The 22479-nt window shown below is 41.5% G+C and overlaps 1 protein-coding gene across 3 annotated transcripts in view; it reads right to left on the reverse strand.

The window, feature by feature from the left end:
- LOC138060907 (calcium/calmodulin-dependent protein kinase type IV-like) overlaps window positions 1-22479 on the reverse strand; it is a 175017-nt gene that overhangs the window by 23350 nt on the left and 129188 nt on the right. The window lies entirely within an intron of this gene.

A 22479-nucleotide genomic window follows, 5' to 3' on the forward strand; every position in this document is an offset into this window, starting at 1 on the left:
TAAACTCTTAAACAGACAGCCTTGGTTAGAGGACAACTGCAACAGAGGATGTAGTATGTGTCCTGGACTGACTATAAAATCTTTGCCATCCCTTGAGCTGACTGCTAAAGGGTTATAATATCATACAGTCTCACAGTCTCAAAATTCAACTGTCTTGCTGAGGCGCATGCAGTACCTGTGAATTCACTCGTCACTGAATTCTTTTAAAAATGCTGTTCCTGACTTGCACAACAGGAAAATAGAATTTCTGGGATCTACAGTTGCCTTTTACATTGCCATGTTTTCACAATAGAAAAAAAAAACTGCACGAGCTACTATTCAGCAAATAACACATTAGAGAATACCAGTCAGGAAAGCAAAGCAACAGTGTTCACTTGAGTTAGCATCTCGGATGAACTTTTGACTGCGCATCTTTCACTGGGATTTTTGTTTGTGTAAGTGGCTAGCTATTAAGTAACATGCAATAAAAATACATACCTTTTCCCTTGCCAGCATCATTTTACTGGCATCCGCTGACACTTTTAAAGTGTCTCTTATAGCGCAATAAATGTATTTTTTGACTTTCTGTAAAATCCTAAAGCGGCAGTATTTATCATGACATGGCTTGAGGAGATCAGCCAAAGAGTGTCCTCTACTTTACACCACATTAAATTTAAGAGCTTGTGTGTCCTACAATGCGATAGCTAATTAGTTATCCAATGTAAAAACAGACAACAATTTACGGAGAGGCTAACGGATTGCTCTCTCCTATATCATGCAATGTGGTCATATCTGCGTGGCTGCGCTGAATGAGGCTGTGTCTTCCCTGGATAAAAATACATCTTTATCTGTCGATGAAGACAAAACTGCAGCAAAGCTGCTCCCACAGCATAGCACTGATGTGTTTAACATGCAGAGGTAATAGCAGCACGCAGTGAGCGTGCCAAAAGCAATCAAGCTGGAGTGGACAGAAAGAGGTTCCTGAACTGATCTGTGTTCATGTACTAAAAATCAGTTTAGCTGTCTCTGTAGGAGTGAGAAGGAACAGATATTTCATGATCTGCCAGTGGAAAGCAGACACTTTCAATTCATTCGTATGAAATATCATCGACCAAATTTATGCAGAGAAATGTTCCAGCTAAATCTGCAGGAAGTCTTTCAGCAGGCCTTTTTCCACGCGCCCATATTCTTACAACATTTTTTGGTGCGAGGCTGAAAACATCAAAATTTTCCTCTTTCCCCAGAAGTGCCTTTTTGTGGGAGGGAAATTTGAGAAAAACTGTTCAACTCTAAGCTGAGAAGCGAGCATGGTTCACAGGACTCCTTCTCACACATAAGCAAGAACCATAACTGACGGCGCCTGGTAACCATGCTTGTGTCTCATGACTGACTGACTTCTTAACAGAATTATATTAAGTTTGCAGCATGATCTCTGTTTTATTATAAACCAGAGAGTCCACGTAGGAAAAATCTCCCTCCTCTATCCAGCACACCATTTGCAGAAAACAGGCACAACTGAGGTGTCCCATAATGTCTAGGAGAGCCCACCAAAGACATAGATTTTTCAATGTTGCCTGACCTCTTTTCCCCCCAAACCGAAGCCGCATCTTTCAAAGCCTGGCACTGCATTACCCTCAGCTCATCGCCTGTCCCCGCATCCCGATACCCGCAGCTGCCCTTCCTTCCGCCATACGCAGCCTCTCTGCATCCCCTCTCTCCTACCCACCCACTGTGGATACCTCACCCCCTCTGACTTTTCCCTATGCCAAAACTAAAGTATATGTCTGGGGCTGCCAGAAGCTGCCAAGTCATATTTTTAACAGGCCTGCTGTTGGCATTTTATAGCTTCGAGACCTACCTTCGGTCAAATTCTGTTGAAGCTGGCCAACAGAGTCAATAGTTATGTTGCGGACTAACAGACATACAAAAGGACAGAGAGCCTGATCATACGTATCTGGCTAGATAAAAGTTAAAACAAGTATTATTCGCACCGACACAAAAATTTTGCTCTTCATCAACACAAAACTGCCAGCCAGCTTCCTGCAAGAGGGAAGACCTATGACTTCACTTCTATGAAATACACCTGCTTCCCAACAGCCTTGTTCCTGAAGATCCCCAGCACAAGCAGCTACTGCAGCTCCCTCCCCTCTCCGCCGCAGTTGGAGCCATTTGTCGTTTACACAACGCTTTTTCTGCTGTGCAACCCACTACCAATGGGACCTTCCAAGATTGTGTCCGCTTTCAGCATTCCTCCCTTACTTGGTAAATAGCCTGGGCCTTATTGTCTGCTAGTTTTTACCAGTCCAAACAGGCTACGTGAAAAGAGTCTAGCCTCCAGCTCTGTTCACCATGTAACATAATGGCTCCTGGTAGTGAAGATTACTTGATACTAACAATGTCTCATATACAGGTAAGCAATATTCTAAATTTAACGATCTTGATTTAGAAACAGATTTAGTTAAATTAATAAAATCCCCTTTGTATAACACTTATTTCAATTTATATATGCTTTATTTTGATTTCTCTTCATGTTATTTGTCATGTATTGATTGTAATCAGTGAAGTTATCCTTTACAGGCAGTGCCCTCCGCAGTATAAGTTCAATGATAATTGTTTCTGTCTTCCAATTTGGAGTACAGCTTTGGGCACTGTGTATTCAAATAGTGAATCACTAGTAGACTAGATATACTACGCTGTACTGCTTATACCCAGTGTCTCTCAATGGCGAAACAATTTGACGAAACAAGAAGATCAGGGCACAGATACTGAGTCAGAATAAGGTTCTGACTCCCTTTATGAAGCAGGCTTTGCTGAATTACAGCACTTTCCCCACCTATAAAATATGGATGAGACTTGAAAAGCATTTTAATTCTATGGATGGACGAGGAGTTTTAGATGCGCAGTGCTATCTAACAATTTAACATAGCATGCACATAAAATGTGATCATAATATGAAGAGATACTCTTATAGTAGCTAAAAAGTCCCGTTTTCACTTTTTTCTGACTTTCAGTAGACAATACTAACCACTAAAAAAAAAGACATGTTAGTTCTCTGATTGCAGCTTTGTTAATCTGTGTTAGGGATAAAAAGGTGCAAAAAGAAAATTTATATTGACATCACAGTGCTGCATTTCCATGGCAACATTACATGAACACATTTAGATCCAGTCTTGTCCTGTAACATCCATGTACTAAAAGGTATGACTCGTAGAATAACAACACCTGGTCTGGCTTGATGAGATGTATACGGAAGAGAGGCCACCATAAATTTTGTTCACCAAAAAACATTCTCCAAGCACGCCAGTTTCATCGGACAAGCTAGCCAACGGCACAGCGAAAAAAAATGTATTTTCCCATGTATTTGTTCCTCTGTTGTTTTTTTTTTGAACAGAATATCAAGGCAGGTGCTATAAATAGGAATGCTACTGATTTTCAGGAACATATGGCTATTCCACTCAGCAAAAGCGAACAAGAACAAGAAAAAATAAAATGGAAACTAACTAGCAACATTTAGAGACCCTGAGCAGTCTGTATTAGCTGAGTGAACCGCAATGCAAAAAAAATAAAATAAATAGTGAAAAAATTCTATTTGTTAAGCATAGGGCCTTGGATGTTCTATGCTCACACTTATTTTTCAATTGCTTCGCCCAATGAGATGCATGTAGGCCAGGCGGGTGAAATCAGCTATGCTTCAGGCACACAGTAGGCTACTGCATTATTAGCGTATATCATCTCTCAGATAATCTGCCACAAATGTATTCCAGCACAATTGAGTTTGATAGTTTTATTACTATTTGATAAACTCTGAGGCCAGGCTCAGCACGACACCAGATGAGAATAATACATAGGCCTTTTCTGAAACACTTACTGTTTAAAAAAAGGCAGCCTTCACCTGGGCCTTTATTCCCACAGCACACATCATCAACTCATGTTTGTACAATTGCTATGACCTTTTAAGTGTGACTGCAGAAGAAGGACTTTTTTTTCCTGCCTTTCTCTTCCTTTTCAGTTTCTTTCTAACTGCTGCATGAGAATTACTTTTTCTTTTTGCTTTATCCTTTAATAATTCAGGTTCTTGTCTAACTTGACAGATTTTATGATAAGAGGACTAACATGGACTGCTTAAAACTCAGGTCACAGAATCACAGAATCGTTTAGATTGGATGGGACCTCTGGAGATCATCTAGTCCAACCTCCCTGCTCAAGCAGGGTCCTCTAGAGCATATTGCCCAGGATCACATCCAGACGGGTTTTGAATATCTCCAGCGAAGGAGACTCCACCACCTCTCTGGGCAACCTGTTGCAATGCTCTGTCACCCTCACAGTGAAGAAGTTGTTTCTCAGGTTCAGATGGAACTTCCTGTGGTTCAGTTTCTGCCCACTGCCTCTTGTCCTGTTGCTGGGCACCACGGAGAAGAGGCTGGCCTCATCCTCTTGACACCCCCCCTTCAGATACTTATACACATTGATGAGATCGCCTCTCAATCTTCTCTTCTCCAGGCTGAACTGGCCCAGCTCTTGCAGTCTTCCTTCATAGGAGAGGTGCTCCAGCCCTCTAATCATCTTGGTAGCCCTCCGCTGGACTCTCTCGAGGAGTGCCATGTCTCTCTTGTCCTGGGGAGCCCAGAACTGGACACAGGACTCCAGGTGAGGCCTCACCAGGGCTGAGGAGAGGGGCAGGATCACCTCCCTCCACCTGCTGGCAACACTCTGCCTAATGCACCCCAGGAGACCATTGGCCTTCTTGGCCACAAGGGCACATTGCTGGCTCATGTTTAACTTGTTGTCCACCAGCACTCCCAGGTCCTTCTCTGCAGAGCTACTTTCCAGCAGGTCAACCCCCAGCCTGTACTGGTGCATGGGGTTATTCCTGCGTAGGTGCAGGGACCCTGCACTTGCCTTTGTGGAACTTCATGAGATTCCTCTCCGCCCACCTCTCCAGCCTGTCCAGGTCCCTCTGAAGGGCAGCACAGTCTTCTGGTGTGTCAGCCACTCCCCCCAGTTTAGTATCATCAGCAAACTTGCTGAGGGTGCACTCTGTCCCTTCCTCCAGGTCATTGATGAATATATTGAACAAGACTGGACCCAGGACTGACCCCTGGGGGACACCGCTAGCCACAGGCCTCCCACTTGACTCTGCGCCATTCACCACAACCCTCTGAGCTCGGCCATCCAGCCAGTTCTCAATCCACCTCACTGTCCACTCATCCAACCCACACTTCCTGAGCTTACCTATGAGGATGTGATGGGAGACAGTATCAAAGGCCTTGCTGAAGTCCAGGGAGACAACATCCACTGCTCTGCCCTCATCTACCCAGCTAGTCATTCCATCAGAGAAGGCTATCAGGTTGGTCAAGCATGATTTCCCTTTGGTGAATCCATGCTGACTACTCCTGATCACCTTCTTGTCCTCCACATGCTTAGTGAGGACCTCCAGGAGGAGCTGTTCCATCACCTTTCCAGGGATGGAGGTGAGGCTGATAGGCCTGTAGTTTCCTGGCTCCTCCTTCTTGCCCTTTTTGAAGACTGGCGGGACATTGGCTTTCTCCCAGTCCTCAGGCACCTCTCCTGATCTCCATGTCCTTTCCAAGATGATGGAGAGTGGCCTAGCGATAACATCCGCCAGCTCCCTCAGCACTCGTGGGTGCATCCCGTCAGGGCCTGTGGATTTACGGATGTCAAGTTTGGACAAAAGATCTCTAACCTGATCCTCCTCCACCAAGGGAGAGTCTTCCTTTCTCCAGCCTTCCTCTCTTGTCTCCAAGGTCTGGAATTCCTCAGGACTGGCCTTAGCAGGAAAGACTGAAGCAAAGAAGGCATTCAGCAACTCTGCCTTCTCTGTATCCTTTGTCACCAGGGCACCTGCCCCATTCAGCAGCGGGCCCACATTTTCCCTAGTCTTCCTTTTGCTATTGATATATTTGAAGAAGCCTTCTTATTGTCCTTGACATCCCTTGCCAGATTTAATTCCAACTGGGCCTTAGCCTTCCTTGTCGCATCCCTGCACGCTCTGACAACGTCCCTGTATTCCTCCCAAGAGGCCTGTCCCCTTTTCCACATTCTGTGTACGTCCTTCTTCTGCTGGAGTTTTGCCAGGAGTTCCTTGCTCATCCATGCAGGTCTCCTGCCCGCTTTGCTCGACTTCTTCCTCAGAGGGATGCACTGCTCTTGAGCCTGGAGGAGGTGACGCTTGAATATTAACCAGCTTTCTTGGACGGGGGGGGAAGAGGGCTTCCTTCTAGGGCCCTACCCCATGAGATTCCCCTAAGCAGGTCCCTGAAGAGGCCAAAGTTAGCTCTCCTAGGTCCTTCTTCTTATTTTTGTTTATGGCATCTACTACACAGAATTGTAGAAAAGCAGTGCTGAAATGAACCTGAATCATCTATGCCTCACTATGCTCACAGGCAATATCAGTTATATCTACAAGAGTTGTTTGCCTAAATTACACCTAAAACCCCCTGATACTAGATACTCTGATACTCTTCAGTCTTCCCAAGCAATTTATTTTGGGGCTGTGCTTTCTTGACAATGAAGAAATACTTCCCTATGTCTCACCTGGATCTTGACAGGTGCAGATGAAGGCCATTACTGTGTTTCTTATATACCTTAGATGAGGAAAGCAGATTATGCCCTTTCCTGCAACAGCCGTTTGTGTACTTGCTCCCATGTCCACCATCCGTCTTCTCTCTTAAGACTAGAAGACTCCAGTTCTTTCAGTCTTTTCTTACAGACTGTTTTCTAGACCCATGATCCTTCTTTGTTGCTCTCCTCTGGGCTGTATCGAATTGCATCAATGTGTTCAAAATGCAAAAATGTATCCCAGTCAAGGCCTGACAAATCTCATAGGATGTGTTGGTAAACATATTTGTTTATTTTGCAACACAGCACACTCCTGTTTGCCTTTTGATCCACTGTAACCTTCAGATCCTTCTGATTTGGTCCCACTCCTATGTTTTTACTGTTGACTATTCCAGCCCATATACAATCTTGTCCTTGACACTGCTGAAGGGTCTTCAATTTTTATCAAGCTTATTTTATTTCTAACCCTGTTTTCCAACATACTTGCAGTCTCTTCTAGTTTTATGTTGTCCATTTTTTTCATAAGACTCATCTCTAGTCCATCATCAAGGCTGTTAACAAAAACACTGAAAGCATCAGATCCAAAAAAATTGTTCTTAAACATCCTCTCTTGATATCTTTTGATACACTGATAACCACTCCCTGGATACAGATATCCAAGCCGCATTGTGTCCAGCTTAAAATCAAGTAATCGTGATCACATTTCCCTCATTTACTGTGAGACTGTCAGGCAAGGCAAGTATCAAAAGCTTTACACACATCAAGCGTGTATGATACCTCCTGCTCCTCCCCTTTAACAATGCCTCTTACCCTGCTAGAAGAAAAATTAGATTGATTTGGCATGACTTGATCTTAACAAAAACTTGCCTTCCCAGTAACCTCTCTGCTTTGTTATTTCCCAGGTGCCTAACATTGGTTTGCTTCATTATTTACTACAGTTCTTCTCTGGGAAGTGGAATCAAGCCAATTGGTCTATAATTCCTCCTTTCCTTCCTCCTGTAGCAGAATACTACATATATTTGGTACCCTGTCTAGCCTCTATCAGAAATGACTGTTGTTAACAGCTAAATCTGATTCAGACTTTAAAAGCTTGTTCTTTAAGATCATACTGAGAAGGTTTTAATTGGCTGGGTACAGCCAACTAAAAAAGATGGAAATGATCTGAACACTCTTCTACCCTATTCCTTTTTTTCTTCTAGACTTACATTTTACTGCTTTGTTAATTGGGCTAAGCATCTAGTTATAGCTGAACTTTTAGCGAAAACTAATGCAAAACCCCACAAAAACAGTGCAGTCTTCTCACAGAGATCTTTCAATAGATTAATTTTGCTTCCCCTTTTATCTCATGCACCTCATTTTGCGTCCTGGCCTTTTCGATTTTTTCCTTCTCACCCAAGCTCTTTTTATTACTCAAGCTTAAACAACCTGACCAATTTTCCACTTTCCTGCTTGTGTTTAACTCCAGGATTTAACTCAGTCTTCGGCTGAGCATCAGCCTTCATTCAAGTGGACTCATGAGAAACTATCTGCCCCAACCACTCAAGGATGTTCATTGATTGACAGTGTATATTCTTGATGGCAGTAGGTGGTTTTCAGGCAAAGGAAAAGCATCTGTCTCCAGCTTCTCCAAAAAGCTGCCAGCTCCTCCTCTGTTTCTGCTGTTTTGCAGCCTTCTCCAGCTATTTTGGTATCTTGTCTCTTGAGATCTCCACACTCATCCTGTTGTTGTCGCATATGATCATTGTGTGCTTCCTCCTACATCTCTTTTACTTGCTCCCTCAGCAAGCCCACCGCTAGACGACAGCTCCTTTCTGCCCTCAATGGCAGGCCTTAGTCCCACGATATCCAAACAAAACACAAAGTTGGGGGCCCAGCTCGGGGCATGATTTCCAGTGTCGCAGATCGAGAAAGATCTTAGAGCACATAAAGCTCTGGTAGCAGCATGTACCCTCATGGCTGCTGCTCTGTGTGTGCTGTAACCCCTTGCAAAACCCCTCTGCTCTCAGCCCTCCTGCTCACCAGCTCCTGGCACTTTCTGGGCTCACAGGCCCCCCCAGCTACATGTGAGCCCACTTCTTGTGTTAAGCTGCATTAGAAAATCAAAGACATGATTAAGGGAGCTCCATGTGCACCCCTTGTCCATACCAGGCAGCTGGCTACTGCCCTGCTGGCAATGTGATTCACCAGGTAGCACACCTGTATTACACCCCGCGCTACCTGCCACAGCCAAACAGTCTCTGCAGGGGAAATGCTTTGGTTACAGACTCAACACTCCTTTTTCTCCTCAGTAAAGATGACAGTTTTTCAATGTGCACTGATTTAGTTGTGAGGAGAAGCTTGTGGACTTCCATGGCTGGTGCAGTATTTTTATTATTATTAACTTTATACTATTAAACATTAATTTTTGTTAAGGTATGCGGCAAAGCTGCTGAGTATGACCACAGTCACTTACTATATGACTGCCACTTTCATGAGTACCAGATTCACTCATGTTTTTGAAAGGAGAACTTCTATCACTTTTATTATTACCTAGGGTATTTTTAGGACTTGCTTGTTGAATCAATTACAAAACCAAGCCTGCAGAGTGCTGAAGAACCAAAGCCAGAAGTTCCAATTCAGTATTAGGCATCTTCAGCTAAAAAAGTAGACACTAAATCTTTAAAAAATTGAAAAGAACATTTTTTTTTCCCTTCTCAGGGATGTCTAGACTTGTAATTAAGCTCTTTCTATAGCCCTAACAGAAGCGTGTCATTGTGTAATGAATGCTACCATGTAGCAATTTAGTTTAATTACACTTATATACTGTTTGATAGGGATGTGGTTAACTGATAATGTTTCTGAAGTAGCTAAGTTTAAATAACCATTTAATAATCCAGCAGGACAATGAGGGACTATTCATTAAAGAAAAAATACACATTCCTATTTTCTATTCCTTTCTTTAGGAGGAGGAAGGTGAATAAACTATTCTTATCGACTCTCTTGTAATTACTTCATATATGTAGAATGGTAAAGCCACTCTCCAGATAATTGGTGTCTAAAATAACCATTCAGCACAGATCCTCCTGCATATAGAGAGACAAATATGTACACTTTGGTCACACACTGCACATTCGTGTAGGCTTTGGAAAAGAAGATATGTACGGCTTTGATAATTAAATTTTGGGGGATCAAGACAAATCTAAAATTTCACGGTTACCAAGTGACTATATGCTATTACAATCTTCTGAGTGTGCCAAGTGAATTATAATTCACATGTCCAACAACTGTGCAACAACTACGGATTGATATGAGGACACGGTATATGACCTGGAGCTATTGTCTTTTATCCTAAAGCAAATTATATAGTTTCTCTATACCTTAGATTTCACATCTTTAAAGCTGTTGTGACACTTAAGTTGTGTTTCAGACGTTTGACAAGTTTAAAAGGGCAACAGGGCTGCATAACGATCCATCATCAAAACTGGGCTGTCCCCACTGAAGTCAATTTAAAACTCCACAGCTTCAATTGGTTCAGGCTGTATTTAAAAGCAAGGTAATACAGCTAATATTAATGGCCTTTTTCTCTGTTTCCATTTCTCTCCCAGACCCCAGGTAATTTGGACCTGAAATTCAGTGATGCTTGGGCTTTGGGAGTTGGATAGTGTGATTTTTGCTGATTGTGGAAAACTGCATTTATTTTATTTGATTGCTTACAGTGTAAACGCTGACTTATTTAAGGCTATAATTTTTTTAAATTTTGTTTCCAAAATAAAAAACAATAATGGAAATTATTTTGGAAATGTGACTATTTGGAGACATGATACAGTATTTAAGAATTCTTGCTTATAAAGCCTTTTTAAAAAGATAGTGTCAGTGATTTGAGATCATTGCTCTTGCCTACAAGGACAGACCCAGCTTTTGTTGTATATTACATAACCCAACTCCACAGGAGTCAATGAGGTTGCAGTAGTAAAAGTGTGAAATGACATCACATCAAATTATATATGCAGCATAATTTTCACTCCCCTACTCTTCCCTTATTGCAGTCACAATGGCTTTGGGACCAAAGGTAAGACCATTTTATCACTGCAGAAAACACAAGCAAGAGTGATTTCACTTCTGGGTGTATTACCCAGATACAGAATTCCACAACCTACTGAAACAATAAAATAGAGTCTTGGAAAGGCACCAAATAACGAAAGCTTCTCCAAACATACCCGAAATCCTATTTTTTGCACGTGTCTTGCATTTTCTAGTTGCTCTGGGAATCTGTAGTACAGCATGAAGTCTCTTACTTGATGTACTAACTTCCAAAAATTTTCATAAATCTTCAGTTAGTTTAAACTAATTTTAACAGAATATTATTTTTGCAATAACAAAGCATATTTGCCTTTGTACTTTTACAAATATGTATTTCAGCCAATTTGATTTATGAAATCACTGAGTCTGAGCATTATAAAAAAGTATGAAGAAATGCATCAGTATAGATGCATAAATCAAAACGTGTTTATTTTCTCTGCTAGTCTACCATACTCAAAGGTATGAAATAATTTAGAACTTCCTGTCTGGGTTAAGTAATTAGTTTATATAAAATTTTAATTGTAAGCTCCACAATTATTTTCTTTTGCAACTGCAAACAGTTTTATTTCTTAAGTGTTCCTACTTTTTGAAGCATGAAGCAGCCTTAAATATAACAATGCTATACCAGGTGCGATCACAGCAAATCATGTACAGTCATTTCGGTGCAGTCTAACATATGTAGGAGAGGATAATGCAGGCACCTTCCCACACAAATCCCAAATAACCGGGCTATGTGCAGGGAGCTGTCTGCAGCGGCATGAAATTCTCCTCTTAAACTGTAAGTAGGTCATAGGATTGGAGCAGGAAGAACAGCTTTGCTCTAGCAGTTTCTTCTTAAACCCATCCAGAAGAGTCACCCACTTGCAGACTATGAGAATTAAGCAAAGAATTAGCATAGCATGAAATGAAAAGTTCCTCCTACAGCTGCACTGCCTAAACTTGCTTTTTCTCCATGTCTGGGGTGCAGGAGATGAAGATGATGTTTCCTCTTCTGCAATGGGCTGCACCCGACACACCGGGCATGACCCAGCCCCCTTGCCCAGAGGAACTCTCCTGTTTAAGTTTCTGCACCTACCTCTGTACCGCCACCCTGCACCAAAAAACACACGCAAAAAACTAGCCGGCCTATTTCTAGTACTAACAACCATTTCCTCTGTAGCTCTGCACAACTCAGAAATTCTCTGCTTAGCTGACTTCATTTTCAGCATCACACATCACCCTCCAAAGTGTGCGGAGGTTTAATTGCTTGTACAGCACTCTGAAGACAAAATGCATTATATGCACTAAGCATTGCCATCACTTTGTTCTACTCGCTGTCTATTTTGAGCATTTTTAAACTCTACTTAACCACTGTCACATCATAAACAAGTTAAAAAATCCATAATGAGCAACAGTTTTTAATTAACTCTGAAATATGAAAAATATTTTAAAAATATTAGACACAGTTATTTTAAGAGCAAGCTAAGAGTTACCTGTAAGAGAAAACTCAATAACTTTGTGAATTCGCTATATGTGCCTTTGTAAATTAATGCAATTAGAGCACATTTGAAAGGAAGGGGGGAGGAATTCTGCAAAATCAGGTGAGTTCATTTAAGCTAATGGCATAAATCTGCAGAAGGTATGTATCAATCTTTCATACAGATATATAATACAAACTTCAGCAGCATTACTGCAAGTCTAGCAAATCTAAAAAGAAGTACAGCTGAAACAACAGAGCTGTCTCAAAATTCTGCATTCAGAGCAGATTACCACAGAGCAACTAATGTTTTTACAAGCCAGTAATGTCTTTGGTTTTACTGTTAGAAAACTAAAAAGATAAAAATAACCGCCCCAGTCTGGAATAGGCCTAAAGCTGCTATCAGTTTTTTTTGTTAAGACGTGTTTTCGTTAAGACATTTTATCACAGGCTCTGAGGTGGGACTATATTACCCTTAAATGGGTGGGTTAGAATCTATACTAGCTGGTTTCAAAGAATAAGGCAATTCTATTCTTCATCTACAGTAGACCTATACTCGCAAATTAACCTGTGCCAGGTAATGTTCCTGGGTCCTAAAACTCGATAGTCTATGCTGTTAAATTTTTTGAACAGTCCTGGATAAATCAGCACTGACAGAAACAACTCCCAGACACAGTTAGTCAAGCCAAAGATTATTCCCAATTGGCAACTTGAATCTGGCCACCTTGTTTTGAAGGCTAGCACAATTTAATAGTATGAATGTAGGCTGTTGCAAGTCAGTTGGCCTCAGTGACAGAGAATGACCCCAGCTAATTTACTAGTATCTGTAGAGATCTCATAATTAAAAAGATAAAAATAGTGCAGTGCTAATAAGATCAAACTGCTGGAACTGTGCATCAGGGATGCACTTGTCCACAGCAGTTTACAGAAAACAGCTCATACACATGTTTTAATGGGGTCGGATTTACACTGGTTTTCAAGGTGAAATTTCAGGGTAATAAACCTACGAAGGATGATTATATTTCTCTTGCCCATCTGTGAAACTCTCTTCCTGAACTATGTGTACAAAAAGTCAATCATTTTAACGCGTCATTGTAGCTAATGAATATTTATATTTCAGCATTTGAACTCCCATTTATGCATAAACAACATGCAGATGTTGTTTTTGTGTTAATTATACTGCTTGCCTTGCACTATGAAGTCTGGCCTACATACATAGCATCACTTTCTAAGACTAGTTTTGATCATACATTTAAAAAAGGAACGCCTAGACCTTATACCTTAAAGCTGTTATAAAAAAACCTAAGGAGGTCTTCTTTTACTTTTGTTAAAGGCTGTTCACAAAGCATGGTTTTAAAGGATACAACCCTCAAGGTCAACATGGACACAACGGTTTCAAAGTATTTCTTCTCTGGAGGTGAGGTCTTTCCCTAGGCAAACAAATGCCCGTTTCAGTCTTATGGGTTACCCTAACATCAGCCTGCAGCCCTCTCTGACGGATCCCATCCTCTCAGCACAGACCCATATGCACACCTATGCTGAAGGGAGGAAGGAAAACAAGATACTGTTCTGGCAGCTCTATCCTACCTCAGCAACTTCTTCACTTGAGGAGTACACCTAGGAGATCTGTAAACTATCTGCCTCTTTCATTCTTCTGCAAAGCATAATTTAGGCTCCAAAATAAAAAAGAAGTCTATTATAGCTCTACCACGGTTACTCAGCACCCTCTTCATTTGAAAAAAATATCTTCATGGACAGGAATTTAGATCCCCCCAGACAGCTAGAATGCGTTAAGATTCAATTCCATCCTAGTTTTTCAAGCCTGAATATATGATGCCATGAAGAAGAGACATTTTTGTTGTACACACCAAGACATCAGCAATTATTTGTGAAGAAATCATATATTACACAAAATCAAAAAACCATAAAAATGGTCTATGCCTGCAAAATCATATTTAGAAGGAAATAAAAAATTCTTATCTACTAGAAAGAGGAAGAAGTCAGGATGATGGGGCTGTGGATATCTATTATGCAGTTGACTAGCTCCTTTGGAAAGACACCTCCGACTGCATGTGAACACAATTACGGGTTTTTTTGAAACGAATATTATGCAATTTGTGCAGGCTCCTGAATGCAGAGAACAATTCAGATTGTGTTGAAAAATATGACAGCCTTATCAACTTTTTTTTCCCTGGATACCTGATGCTGCACAGCTAGAATTCTAAAAGGGTAAAAGATGAGACTGGAATATCAAGTACCACCCTGTGAAATACCCAGTTTTAAACCTGGATTTGCCATTAGTTCATCAGTTTTCGGAAAGATCCACAATAGATTAACATAGGCTGCTTAATTTCTGTTTAACGAAGAAATCTCCCTATGGGTTCAGTGCTCTAGTCCAGAACTCTAAACAACATGTCCGACTTTTAAAACTTCCCATCCGAAGTACAGAACCAACCAACATCTAATGTATAGAAGACAGAAAACAGCTATTTGGTGAGATCCTCTAACATTGGAAAAAACTGTAATAGATTTTTTTCAGTGAAAAATTTTCAGTCACCTTTCCACACTTTCTTTCCTAGCTTCTACAAGAATCTATCTTCAACTAATTCTAAGTTTTGCTATAATAACAGAGATCTCCCAAAGAGCCTACAAAAGTTAAATTTCTGCTTCTTAGTTACTATGCCATATTCTTCTCAAGCCTCAGAAAAACATTGTAAAAATATCTGAAGGGAACAAAATATTGTGCTAGAAAACATATTCTTCCAATATTCATAGCCACGGAACTGGAAAAAAAAAAGTTAGTATTTTGACTTCACTTTATGGACAGATGGTATTCCCAGTGCAAGCAAGTCAACCTTTTACAATCAGCAGCCCTCAGGACTATTTTTGCATGACAGCAACAATAATCTTGTCACCAACTTGTACAATATGAGCATTTCTGCAGTAAGCAGTGATAAAACACAGCCACAGACCACACTGCCATCTATGACCTCTTCCCAAAGCTCTAAAGTAAAGTCAGAAAAGCTTCTCATGGCAGAGGGTGCTGGGATGGAAAATACGCTTAGACGTATGTCTTCAGAGTCACTGGTAAATAATGGTTTTCAATTAGAATGTACAGCTACACGTGATAAACTGCAATGAATCGTATGAAATCAGTGGAAAAGTTTCTGTCATCTGCAGTGAAAGCAAAGCACACATGCTAGTTTTGGTCCTTTTATCACACTGCTATCACAATTCAAATGCCTCAGCAGCCTTTAACAGCCTGCAGTCAACACTTACTCTCACAGAGAACCAAGAAATTCCACATTTTTAAAAGGGAAGCAAGTGCAACACCCATCAGTCAGTCACATGCTATCACCGTGCTTTGAGAGATGAAAAAGAATTTAAGGTGGCCATATATTTTTTTCTTTTTCTATTTTAATTTAGGATTGTGCTTTTTATAATAAGTACAAGAGGTTTAAAGACTAGGGACAGTGTTAAGTTTATTCCTACGCTACAAAATAACCACAGGATAACTAGGAATACATAATCTGATCTTGTTTGACTAGTTTGACATTCACTATGAGAAATAAAATGCATTTATTGTTACAGAGTAACTTCTGCATTGAGGGGATGATGGTATTAAAACCTTCTTTATGAAGAAGTTTTTAACTCAAAATCTCAGTAAATAAAATTAAAATGTGCAATCAACGAAATGCGTAAGCCTATAATCAGGATGAAAAACTTTTTACTTCAAGTCTCAGTATCTAAAGTTAAATCAGTGTTTACAAAAACAAGCTATTTTGGCCTCCTTCAGGTCAATGACTAAAATCCTATTGATTAGAGTGAGAAAAGAACTATAGACAGCCCATCAGACAGTTATTCGCCTCTTAACATCTTAACGTTCACCATCTTGCTCTTTATAATACCATCATCATTAGTTTGCAATCACAGAGACTTCTGACTTACTAGGACCTCAGTTATGAATGTGAAATGCAGTGAAGAAACATGCAAATAAAAACTCTTTCTCAGCCCATTTCTCAAGCCCATTTCAGCCTTGCAAGCTCTGGTTAAACAGAATTGCGCTAACGGAAGACAAATCAATGTTGATTTCAACGCGTTTCTGAATGCGCTGTGCCATTCCCACCCTGGATACCCCTGTGATTGTGATACCGCAACTGCGCTGAGCATCACAGCCCGTGGGAATGTGAACACTGACACTGAAGGAGAAAACACGCTGCCTATGGATCACTACAGAACAGAAAAAGTCATCGTTTTCAGAGGTTCTGATCACCTAAATTTCATGCAACAATCATAGACATGAATACGTGTGGATTTCAGTAAACTATGTGATATAACTTAAGAAAAATTACTAGTTTGGTTAATGTTTACTGAAGAAAAGGGAGATTAGTAGGAGAAATGGAAAGCAGAGAGGAAAGTGGCTCACTTGGAGATGATAGCATTGAAAATGGAAATACGAAGCTGAAGAAGGCTGAAGGAACTATTCTTCTTTGGTATTACTACTTGTTTGGTCTTTTTTTAACTTTCACAAAAATTTAGAGCACCTTGGCGACACCAGACAGGAGGGCATTTTCAGTACACTCAGGAAATATTGCTCAGGGGAAAAAACCATAAACAAGCCGAAGTATTGAGAAATGCAAGGTACGTTTATGATGAGATTTTCCGTCATTACCTGGGAGCTTCCTGGCTGGAACAAACAAGAGGTAAAACTCAGCTGTCCTGGTTGCTCGCAGGCTACATGTCATCAACAAGCTACAGCTGTGAACAAGATGAACACAATCCAAGGGCAAAGCAGGTGAAGAATCTCCAGGGGGAAGAGGGAAGCATTTAGGCAATTGTAATTGGAGAAACATCTAGAGAACTGCTGTGACATACTGCTCTGGTCCCCTGCTTTTGGGAAAGCTCCCTGTCAAAGTGCTGAGAAGGACCACAGAGATGAACAGGGCTATGGGAGGCTGCTGCTGCTGAGGTGGGACTATACCAACCTCGCCTTACTCAGAAACACAAAGGAAAGGCTTGCAAGAGGATTTGACTGCTGTCTAGAATGACATTATGGCAGAAACCAGGGAAGGCGGAAGGGAGTGATTGAAGCTAGAGGATTCCTGGCACATAAAACCAGCTAGAAGCTAGCTATGGATACCTTTAGACTAGAAATGAGAAAAAGGCTCCTGACTGTGGAAGCAGTGAGTATTTATGGCAACCTTCCAAGAAGCGTGGGGAGGTCAAAGCCTGAACTGCTTATAAGATGATGCTCCATGCGTTTATAAAGGCGCTACACGGCATGGTTCTCCTAAGGGCAGAGACTGCAGCGGAGAGCCAAGGATACTTGTGCTGTCTGGTGCTGTGCCCCTGCAGAGAGAAACTTCTTTATCTTGAGGAGAGTTTGTGTGAATTCACCAACCGCTGCTAGATCATCTCTCTTAAAGTGGGCAGTGGGGAAAATCAGCTGGTTTCCCAGTCTTCAGGGAATGGTACTGGGTAGGGATCTCCACTCTGAAGCAGGGAGAGGCAGACACCCAGGTCCCGTTTCCAGGGGGAGGCAGGAGGCAACGATCTGCTTGAGCCCTGCTGCCCACGGGGAGGGCTCAGCCTACCTCCATCCTCATCCTCTCTGCAGTGCCTCTGCTCATCCCAGCCCTGCTGCCTGCCTGCCCCACACCAGCAGCCAGGGCATCCCCTGGCCGGTGATGGCTGCACAGTGCCATGAAAGGGGAAGAAAGGGATGGAGACACATGGGAGTGTGAAAGGGGATGTCAGAGCACGAGGCCAAGTGTTGCATTTGGGGTGTGGAGACCTCATGCCGCAGCTCTGTAGTCTAGCACTGCTCTGAATCAATACAGAGGAGTAAAAGAGACTATTATTACAGTGTTCCTTAAAAAAAACCCAAATTGCTATTTATGGTACTTGAAGTTTTCCTCTGTGCTTACACTGTCTGATCCCTCACCTTTAAGTACTTTTTTGATGGTTGAGGAGAGAAAATAAATTATGATTAAATTACACGTATTTTCTAATAAAAATGCAATATAATTATGAACTATGACAAATTAACACTAACACCTCATGTTCTTATCTACAAAGGGAAATAATTTGTGTTTTAGCTAAAGGTTAGATTGAGTAGTGTTTTTCCAAAAATCATCATTTTCCACATTAAAATCCTCTTTTACAGTGTGTTGGATATTTTTCTTTCTCTCCCTTCTTACAGCTTCTTGCATGCTTTTTAGTTGCCACTTCCAGCTGCTTCTGTGGATTGTGCTACTTAGTGGACAATGTTGGGACATCTCACACCATGCATTAAATCCTGCTTCTCAGGTAAGAGCAAGCTTCAGGCACTTGCATGGTAGGATTAGAGCAGGGCACTGAGACTGGAAGCAGGAAGGCCAGAAGAGAAGCAACGAGCTAGAAGGACTTTGGTTTTTGGTCCATCAGTGAACCAGAAACGCCTACTGCAGCATTATTTCAGTATCGATCTCAGTTCGATCTTTGCCACAGTCAACATCCTACTAAGGAACAGTCTCCACTCAGCCAAGGTAGCAGTATACAAGATGCTGTAAGCAAGTAAGGGGAAATGACTTTTCTGTCGTTTCAGTGCTGCAGTGGAAGAATTTCAGATGAGCAATGTCTTTTGCAAGGCTGTTAAGAACATGTCAAAGAGGAATGATTTAAGAAGCTGCTAGTGCTAGTTCAAGGTGGAAAGTGGAGCAGAGAGATCTCAGAGCTCTGAGGTGGCGACAAAAAGGGAAGTCACTGCTGAAAATTACTCCTTTGAGTCTGGGAGGCTCAGAGAGCGCTGGCAAGCACACGTTTCTCTCGAGACTTCTGGCAAACACCAAAGATAGCTCTGCAGAATACGAAGCTGAGATTCTGTACAGTCTAACTTATTAAAAGGTCTTCAGTCTATGTATGGTCTTTTGCTTATGTTTTTACATTTACCTAATCAATATTCTTCCACTTAGCCCTCACAATTCTGCTAATAAGATTGCCTATAATTCACCTGAGTTTCTATTGCTGCTATTTTTAAACTAGTTTCTAGGTCCCTTTCTTTTCTTCTCACTCTTGCTCTTCATCTCAGAGGCCTAAATATTCAGGTACTTTGTGTTTTCCTGGTCATTTAGGGGCCTGCCTCCTTTCTCTGCTATCACACTGCCTCGTTGTTATAGCTTGTCCCCCTCTCTCTGTCAAGGTCTCTTGCACTGCTCCTATTACTCAGATACTCTCTCCAAAATCTGTGTTAAATATCAGGTCACATCCACCTTTGTGCACCCTTCAGCAAGCTGACAGTGCATCCTGTAACATGCACGGCTCTGCCATTTTCCTTGCACAGCGAAGAGAGCGTTTCACATGACTGCTAGAGACGAACAGAGTTCAGTATTGGCAAGTCCACCGAGTTCTGTGAAATACCAACATTTCCCAAGGGTAGTAATCATTTCTGTTACTGGACATCTGTGTGATGCTGTCAAGCACACAGATGGGAATTCATCAGCTGGAAATACCAGAGCAGAAGAGAGACTTAGGTTTATTTGTATGCCTCAATGCAGTTATGAACTCCTAGTGCAATGCCATTTTTGCAACAGACAAATGCAATCCTTGGATGTAGCAAGGGAGGTGTTCCTGTGGAGAGAGACGCTGCTGTACGAGCCTCCGGTTAGACCAGATGCCAAAAAGGCTGATTGCTAAGCTACCATATGCCGTAACATCAAACCTACATGCTGAAACTCTTCTCGATTGAACAGCAAGCAGGTATTTTAGGAGAATATGAAAATTCTGATTTTCTCAAGGAGAAAATTCACGTCTTAAATTAATAATGGGATACACGTAGAGAAAACAGCTTGCAGAAAGATTGGGAGAATTTGTTCCATTTTCAGTTATTTTTTCTTGAACATGGGTGCCTACAATGGTACCTGGCAAGAGAGTCGCACAGAGTGCCTGAAATCAGGTTCAGGCTTCCTGATAAGAAATCTATTAACGCTGAAGCCCTGCGCTTAGAAGACTAACATAAGGCCTTATTTAGCCGAACAGAGGTTTGGAGGCGAAATGACTGCTGTTTCTCAAGACATTAGGTAAACATCTGCAATGGAAATGAAAAATCCTAAGCTGCTCCCCAATCACTGAAAGAACTTTCCAGCAGGAACTCGGGAACAAAAAGCTGACTGATCCGACTGCTTCCCTGACTGGGGTTCATCACTGTGTGAGAAGCTATACCTGTGTCAGCAGTGCATTGTGCTTGATGATCCTGGTGTCTCAACCCTGCATTTCTGACTACTACAGGAAGCAAAATAAAACCATTGAAAGTACAGCCCCAGAGAAGGTGGAAATAAAAGGCTGAATTTCAGATTCAAGCATCCTCCCTGGGCTCCGAAGGGGAGCAGCCCCGTGAAGGCAGGATGCTCTTTTCCGAGGTGGTGAGTCAACGAGCCAGACTTGCGACTGGTGCGTTCGCTCCGCTGACTGCAGCACGGCATCGGTGACTCACACGCACACAGGAGCCAGCTGGGGAAAAGCCCTGCTTTTATGTAACCTGTACCTAGGTTTCAGTACAGGCTTGTTTTTTTTTTTTCAGGCTAAATCAGTGAACAAAAAGGTCGAGGCTTCTCCTGATGGCTAGGAGCAGTCAGCGTTCAGCTTCTGTGAGCTTGCAAGGATGAGAATAAGTATGTTGAGATAAATATAGTTAAACAAAGACAGAACAATTTCAGATAAATCAATGCTGTTTCCAAACAAGGAAACAGACACTATCAGGCACGCTGTCAAAGGCAAGATTCAGCAGCAATAGCTTAGAAATATAACACTGATGAAATTGCTGACATTTTTTATCATTAAAATAACATTTACTGCAGTTATTTCTTAGTGGGAGTTAGTTTAAGCTGTCTTATTCCAGAATTTGGAAGCTTTTATCGTGGAATTTTAACAAAATGCATAAAATCATGGGTAAAAGCTGGTTATTTTCCATGCAAAAATATTACAGAGCCTACTAAGAGCAGTCAAGAATGTTAATTCACAGACTATCAAGTTATACGGATGACTGTGCGTATATAAGCACATACCAGCACAAAGCACACAAACTAAGTTAAGACAGACATGTTTTTTAGAGGAAAGCGCATACATTCAACCTGTTAAATATTAGGGCAAAATTCAGCGCCGCACAGGGCACTGACATTGCTTCCACGTGAAGCTGTGCGTTTGTACCTGATGCCACACATTAGTCCTTAACACAGCTGAGAGACAACATTCTCTACAAATATTCTAAGATCTCTGTTTGACAAGTTGTTGAAGCGCTCATTATGGAAGGCATTGCTACCTTGCTGCTTATCACATGGCTGATCTATGCAGAGTTTTAAAAGCCAAAAGAAAGCCCACGCAGCGGTGGCTACTGAGGCCCCCAGGAAAGTATTATGTGTTAGTTTTAGCTGCTCTTCACTGGCATTGACTGTATTTTTTTAGAAAACTTTGTAAAAGGGATATTCAAGGCTTTCAACGGAGGTTTTATTTTCATTCTCTGAAATGGGCTGGTGAGCTGGCAAACAGGTTTGTTTGTCCATATTTAGAGCATAATTTCTTCCTTCCCTTTGCATAACTGTTCATGAAAATCAAGGGAGGGAGAGATGATGGAGCTATCATTACTGTCATGAACTAAGCCAGCTACAATGACTTAATAAAATCCCTAGGAAAAAGTGCAGCTTTAGGAAAATACCCTTGCCAAAACCCAAAGTAGTCTAAAAATCAGAACAGCACCTGAAGACTGGTCTAAAGGACTTCAGTCTTGGAAGTTCCACTTGCCTCAGTTAGAGCCTGTTGGAATATGACATTTGGGGGTACACACAGTACATCTTAAGGACTGACTACACTTCTCTGTGTACTGCCGATTAGAATATATGAATCTGCAAAGTCTCAATGCTTTACTCCAGATAAGCTACTTCTTTTCATGAGAAACGCCAAAAGCAAAACACTAAAAAATCCAAATACTAAAAAGAGCCTTGAATTTTAGCAGCCAAGAATGACTGTTTTTCATAAATGGCCAAAGGCCGTTTGTATGTATTACTTCCAGTCATATCTGAAGGCACCATTGTCTCTGGTTTAAACACACTGCCTTTTCATGGCAAATGCTGTGTAAAAACTCCTGTTGTGGTGGCGGCTGCAGGCAGAAATCCATAAGAAGAAGAAAACACAACGTTCATTTTGACTGTGCTGTTCCCTTTCACTATTTTGTTAAGTCACACTATGAAAATTAGCCAGCTGTTCTAAATATAAGGTCCTGTAAGTCTGTGCCACTTCAGAAACAAACGTTAAACATAACTGCTGGCATTGCCAGGCTACCAGCATCACAGAAAGAGCAGTAGCTTGACAGTTCATCAACAGCACAACTTTTGCTTGGATATTTCACTCTCATGTACTTTTTGGTAACTTAAAAT

This window comes from Struthio camelus, chromosome W (assembly GCF_040807025.1).
Source record: "Struthio camelus isolate bStrCam1 chromosome W, bStrCam1.hap1, whole genome shotgun sequence".
Lineage (NCBI taxonomy): Eukaryota > Metazoa > Chordata > Aves > Struthioniformes > Struthionidae > Struthio > Struthio camelus.